The sequence below is a fragment of the Spermophilus citellus genome (assembly GCF_964194105.1).
Source record: "Spermophilus citellus genome assembly, chromosome: 8".
Taxonomy (NCBI): domain Eukaryota; kingdom Metazoa; phylum Chordata; class Mammalia; order Rodentia; family Sciuridae; genus Spermophilus; species Spermophilus citellus.
The window spans coordinates 129,218,534-129,225,650 of record NC_138189.1 but is presented as its reverse complement, the minus strand read 5'-3'; positions in this window follow the sequence as shown (position 1 = coordinate 129,225,650).

The window sequence follows — 7,117 nt, the reverse complement described above, 5'->3', positions numbered from 1 at the left end:
TTTATCACATCCCCCCACTGTTTCCTCCCTTCTCCATGACCTCCTTCCTCTTGTCCTAATGGTCTCCCTTCTACTTTTATCATAGGAAAGCAGGGAGCTGAGACTCGGTTCTTGTGTTCCCATGAAAGAAAATTTAGTATCAGACACAAAAGTCATGCAACAGAATTTTATTGCAGGTGAAAGTAAAGTAAAAGCAAACTGAGGTTCAGGCAGAGAGCACCCTCCAGGGTGAGAGGGGTCGTCTCCAAGCAGAGAACAAGAGAAGAGACGCTGCTGTCTCCAGATTTCTTACTGTTTGCCAGGGGAGCTGGGGACCACCTTCGGCACTCTTTGCCAGCCAGGTGTTCAACTCCGCCTTCACGTTGGGCGGTGGAGTTTTGACCTTAGTTGGTCCTCCCCGGAACTGTCTGGTGGGCATCCTGTGTAGGGGGGCTTCATGTACAAGTCAATCCCATGTTGATGTGGGTGCTGGGCTCAGTAGCTGGTCAGAGTTACCTTAGTGCACCTGTGCTGCTAAAGGACTCTTCCTTCCCAGACAGATGGAGGCACTTACAGCTGTAATTCCTAACTTCACATCCACATCAATGGACCCTGTGAAGAGTTAGCCCAATTAGTCCTTTTCTCTTGATGGTGATTTCCAACTAGCTCCCTTGATTTTGTTTGTGTTCTGCAGATTAACTGCCACCGTTCTATTTATTAAAATAGTTTAAAGAAAGACCCTAATGTAATGGAAAGAACACTTTGTGACCTTTCCATGCATTTTACTGCTCACAGCTAGCCCACTCCTTAACACTTTCATATCATCTTTTCTCTGTTCTCCTCTAGATTCCATATATGAGGGGGGAAATGCAGTACTATCTTTCTGAATCTGGTTTATTTTGCTTAACATTATGATCATCAGTCCCATCCATTTTCCTGCAAATGACATGATTTCATTCTTCTTTATAATAATACTCCATTGTATGTGTGCGTGTGTGTGTGACATTTTCTTTATCCATTTATTCATTGTTAGGCAACTAGGCTGATTCCATAATTTGGCCATTGTGAATTAATTGTACCATGATAAACAGGGGTATATGCTCGATGTGATATGTAGGTTTCTCTGAAGTATACAGATTGTAATTCCTAAGAGTGGTATATACAGTTATTGGGGCTGGACCATAAGATAGCTCTAGTTGTAGTTTTGTCTGGAACCTCTATACCAATTTCCATAGTGACTGTACTAAGTTACACCCCCACCAACAGTGTTCAAGGATTCCTTACAAAACTCTTATTTCTGCATAGTACTGAAAGGTTCCAAAGCACTGTCACACACACAAATTCCTCTAAACAGCTGTGAAGCTAGCTTCCCTTGCTGTATAACTCTGGGATTCCAAGATAATACTGTAAACTCATTAATGCATAATACAATAATCATTTATCAACCAGGAATTCTCTAAGCTCAATTTTAGGATACGGGCTGTCTTAAAAATTCCCCACCCTGATAACTGTACCTGAAAAAAATCAGAACAAGAAACTATGGCAAACAAGTTGTTTGCACCTTAGAATCAGTATCCTAGGACAGAATCATAAAATCTCAAGGCTGAATGTCAAACCTTTATCCAAATCTTGCCCTTGGGGCCAAGGGGCAGCTTATAGCGGTAGAAGGAAAAAGAGGGGGCAGTGGATAAGGAGTTGGAGGAGAGGAGAGGAAGGGAGAGAAGTGGGGATGCCTTAAGGAAGGAAGAGCTTATTATTTTAGTAGACACTGAGCCCTCCTCACCATGCACCAAGTACAGCTGGTATTGGGGACGCATAGGGGAAAAATAGACCCTGTCTTCGGGGAGTACAGCCTTGTGTGGGAAGAACTGCTTACTCGAGGTAGTTAAATGTAGGGTGTGTCAGTGAGTCAGCCCTTGAACCCTGAGAATTAGGTTAGTAAAGGAAGATAAGATGGAGTGGATACAAGTACTTTAAATGTACTACGTGATATGCTACGTGATCTGGGTAGAGCAGAACTGGAGACGATAACTCATCTGAATGAAGAATATGTTAACAGTTGGAGGCGGTTGCCAGAACCAAAAAATTCAGTATGACGAGTCTTGAGTTCGTGAATCCACACTGAGGAGACACCCAAAAGTTGGCTGAAGAGTGTTCCCAGTTCCCTGTTGTGGGAGGGCCTCACAGGGGCCTGCAGAGGCCACACTCAGGACTTCCTGCCACCCTTGGCTGGGACAGTCCACTGTGAGCGTGATCATGGCTGTTGCGGGCACATCTCCTCCATGAAGTTTCCCTGAACATGGTCCCTTAGCTCCCAGGTAGGACTCACCTCTCCCCATTTGTTGTGTGCCTACCTCCCTTAAGGTCCACCCCACCACACTGTATTTCTCCTGTGTGTGCGTGTGGTGTTAGGGATTGAAGCCAGGGCCTCTTGCATGCTGAACACATGCACAGGTCCCAGCCCCATACACTATTAAGAAAAATTTTTTTTGTTCTTTTTAGTTACACATGACAGTATTTTGATATATTACACATACATGGAGTATAACTTCCCATTCTTGTGGTTGTACATGATGTGAAGTTACACTGGTCGTGTATTCAAATAAGAACATAGGAATGCTATGTCCTATTGGTTCTACTGTATCCCATTTCCCTCCCTTCCCTTCATTCCCCTTTGTCTAACCCAATGAATTTCTATTCTCTCACCCCTGCTTATTGTATGTTAGCATCAGCATTTCAGAAAGAACATTTGGCTTTTTTTTTTTTTTGGAGATTGGCTTATTTCACTTAGCATGATAGTCTCCAATTCCATCCATTTACTGTCAAATGCCAAAATTTCATTCTTCTTTATGGCTGAGTATATTCCACTGGGCATATGTACCACATTTTCTTTATCCATTCATCTGTTGAAGAGCACCTGGGTGGTTCCATAGCATAGCTCTTGTGAATTGAGCTGCTATACACATGGATGTGGCTGCATCACTGTGGTATGCTGATTTTAATTCCTTTGGGTATATGCCCAAGGAATGGGATAACTGAGTCAATGGTGGTTCCATTCCAAGCTTTCTGAAGAATCTCCATACTGCTTTCCATAGTGGTTGCACCAATTTGCAGTCCCACCAGCAATGTATGAGAGTACCTTTTTCCCCTCATCCTTTCCAGCATTTATTGTTACTTGAATTCTTGATAATTGTCAATCTGGATAGTCTCTATCCTTAGGAGGCACACAACTGAGGAGAGGACAGTTTCCAGGAATTGCATTAAAAGGTAGTTGGGGCTGGGCATGGTGGCGTATGCCTGTAATCCCAGTGGCTTGGGAGGCTGAGACAGGAAAATTGTGAGTTCAAAGCCAGCCTCGGCGACAGTGAGGTGCTCAGCAACTCAGCGAGACCGTGTCTCCTAATAAAGTATTGAAAAGAGCTGGGGATGTGGCTCAGTGGTTGAGTGCCCCTGGGTTCAATCCCTAGTACCTACCCACCCACCCCCGCAAAAAAAAAAAAAAAAAAAAAAAAAAAAAGGTAGCTGGGGACAAAGGCGGCCAGAGAGACACAGCCAAGGAAATTGGGAAGTGAAGGATTGAGTGAGTCACACCTGAGAAGCATTTGAACTGGCCTCCAAGCTTGGACCTCAAGGAAACAAAGAGGCACTATGAAAGTCATGAGGGGGAAGTTGAGAAAGCTCCCCCTGGCTGGGGCCAACCAGGAAGCCGGGGGCCAGGTGGACCACAGGATGGAGGGAGAGGCTGGGCGAGGTGGCCGAGGGTGTTTGTCAGGCTAGGGCAGGACCAGTCTGGTTAGGAGGCCCCGGGGAGCCTGTGCTGACTTGCTGCCTGGTTGGGTTGGGCTAATTACAGGGGCTCCAAGAGCTGTCAGCCCAGCCCTGGGGAAAAAAAGCAAAGTAAACCTTTTTGACAGGCTTACCTTAGGTTTCAAAAAATTTTTAAAAGTCTATAATTAAGTGTCAAATGCTGAGATAGTTCCTGAGGTTTCCGCACAGGAACTCATTCCTCTCATGCTGCCCTTTCCTGGCCCCACAGACTGTCATTATCATGGCGTCGGGTTCTAATTCAGACTTCAGCTGAGACAGATAACCATAGACTGGGAATCTGGAACGTTCTCCCCCTCCCAGTTAGGACACCCTTGATCATGGGGGCCAGCGAAGCCTTTAGCAAGCCTTCTGTGGAAGCTTCCAGTTAGAGTTGGCAGTGCTTGGTGCATATTAAACCTCAGTTTCTGTTGACTCACGTATGGCCTTATTCCACCAGGGGGGAAAATATTTCATTTTTTCTCAGTGTGCAACAGAACCCAAGTATATTTTTCAGGATTCCATTGGTGGTAAGTGACAACCCAAACCAACTTATTCCCAGCATTAGATTTATTGAGTAGATACTGAGATAGCTCACAGAACTGAGAGAAGAGCCAGGGCTAAGCAGTGTGGGGTGCCTGAGATGACAATTAGGTTTAAGGCTGCCCAGTCTCTCTATTTACCCTCCCTCCATTCCCCTTGCTGCTGGGGAACAGAATTTCCGACAGTTCCAAATCCATATTCTTTTTGCATCACAAAATAAGAATCAAGAATGAGCCTCCCCTCTAGAACTCCAGTAGCAAATCCTGAATTAGGCCTTGAAATGATGTGACTCGTGGGCCTACCACAGAGAAGGGGTGGGTGGTGGTGGTGGTGGGGACAGAGCATCGTGCCTGGCTCCGCATGGGTTATGTGCCCTCCTCTGTGGCCAGAGGGTCTGGGACTCTTATAGAAGGTGTGGGGTAGAGAGCAGGGCAGACCAGGAGAAAAAGTCCTATGCCCAGCTGATTTTAGCAAGAACTCTGACAATTTCCTGATTCCAAGTTCCAAAGGCTGGAGTTTCTGATTGAGTTCCAGTCTCCTGGGTATGAATTAACTCTGTTGCAACACTTCAGGGTACCTTAATTATGTCTTAATTACTTCTGGGTCACTGACACATGGTCTAAGTCCTTCAAGGTTGTCTCATTTAAGAGGTGTTCCTTTTTATCTCCAATCTCTGTTTATCTTGAAAGATGTCTATCTTTTTGTCTTTTAACTTCCTTGGCTCAGAAATGGAATTTTTGAGTGTTAAAAACCAAAACATGTGCCTTACAAGCTTTAAAAGTCACCTGCAGTAGCTCGTAGGTCCCCTCCACCCTGCCCTGCAAACCAGGTGGTGGCTTGGTCATGACTCATCTGCTGCTGATCTGTAGCAGCCCTGCAGGGTCACCTAGAGTGTCACCTAGAGGGTGTCACTCCTGCTGGGCCACAGCTGAAGAGGGAAAGGAGGAAAGGGTCCCTAGCAAAACAGCCAAGGGCACTGCACATTTCTTTCTTTTTTCTTTTTTGTTTTTTAATGTATATATTTTTAGTTGTTGATGGACACAGTACCTTTATTTTATTTCATTTATTTATTTATTAAGTTTTAGGTGGACACAATATATCTTTATTTATTTATTTTTTATGTGGTACTGAGGATCGAACCCAGTGCCTCACGCATGCCTGGCCAGCGCACTACCACTTGAGCCACATCCCCAGCCCCATTTCTTTATTTTTATGTGACGCTGAGGATCAAACCCTGTGCCTCACATGTGCAGTGCAAGTGCTCCACCACTGAGCTACAACCCCAGTGCCCTCTCTTTTCTTTTTTTGGTGCTGGGGATTGCATCTGGAACCTCCTGGATGGTATGTGAATCCTCTACCCCTGAGCTGCAACTTAGCCCAGCATTGGGATCCCTCCCTCTCTCTTTTTAATTTTATTTTTTTAATTTTTTTGCAGTACTGGGGATTGAACCCAGAGGGGCTCTTCAACCCCAACCTTTTTGACTTTATTTTGAGACAGGGTCTCACTAAGTTGTCCAGACTGGCCTGGAACTATTGATCCTCCTGTCTCAGCCTCCCAAGTCACTAGGATTACAGGTGTGCACCACTGTGCCTGGCTTGGGGTTGCTCCCTTTTAAGCATCTAATATCATTTGGATCCTCTTAGGGGTTGAATTGTGTCCCCCCAAAATTCACAGGTTGAAGTTCTAATGCCTAGTGCTTCAGAATGTGACCTTAATTGGAGAGTCCTCATAATGGTAATCAAGTTAAAATCAAGTCATTAGGGTGGGCCCTAATCCAAAATGACTGGCATCCTTATGGAAAGAGAAAAATCAGACATATACATATGTACGCGCCCACGTGCGCGCACACACACACAAACACACACACAGAATGCTATGTGAAGAAGCAGGCAGAGATCAGGGTGATGCTTCTACAAGCCAAGAGCACCCTAACCACTAGAATAGGCCTGGAACAGGGCCCCCCCTCACAGCTTCAGGAGGACCTGCTCTGCTGACAACTTGATCTCAGCATTCCAGCCTCCAGAACTGCAGAAATACATTTCTGTTGTTTAGTCACTCAATGTGTGATTTTTGTTATAGCAGCTTAGCAAACTCATACAGATCCTTGATAGCAATACTATAAATTTAATACCCCCAGGGGTGGAGAACACACCATTCCTTTGCACAGTCTCCTCCCTCCTGGACTTGTACTGCATACACGCCTATCTCTGCCTAGTTGGGGGCCATGCTGTTTTCTCAGCCTGTTTGCCTTTACCTGATCTCGCAATCTGCATCTCTCTTTGCCTGCCTGGTGATCCCATGATTCCCAGCCTCCCCGACCTTTCTTCTGGATTCTCTCCGACTGCCAATCTCAGCAATAACCCAACTGTATCACCTCCTCACAGATCAAATTGGCCTCAGAAGTTACCCTGTTCCTAGCATGGGCTAAACTCAGATGTTGATTTTATTTTATTTTATTTTTCTTTTTTTTAGACATGTTCTGTTTCACAGGCTGGCTTGGGACTCTAGGGCTCCAGAGATCCTCCCATCTCAGCCTCCTGAGTAGCAGGAACTGCAGGCATATTAAACTGCATCCAGCCTCCAGGTGTCTTTTTTGGTACTGGGGGTTTAACCCAGGAGTGCTTTACCACGGAGCTACACCAAAACCTTTCATTTATTATTTTGAGACAGAGTCTTGTTAAGTTGCTGAGGCTGGCCTCTGACTTTCGATTGTCCTGCCTCAGCCTCCCAAGTGACAAGATTACCACAATGCCAGCCCCACGTGTCTTCATGCCCTTCCAGAAAGCACTT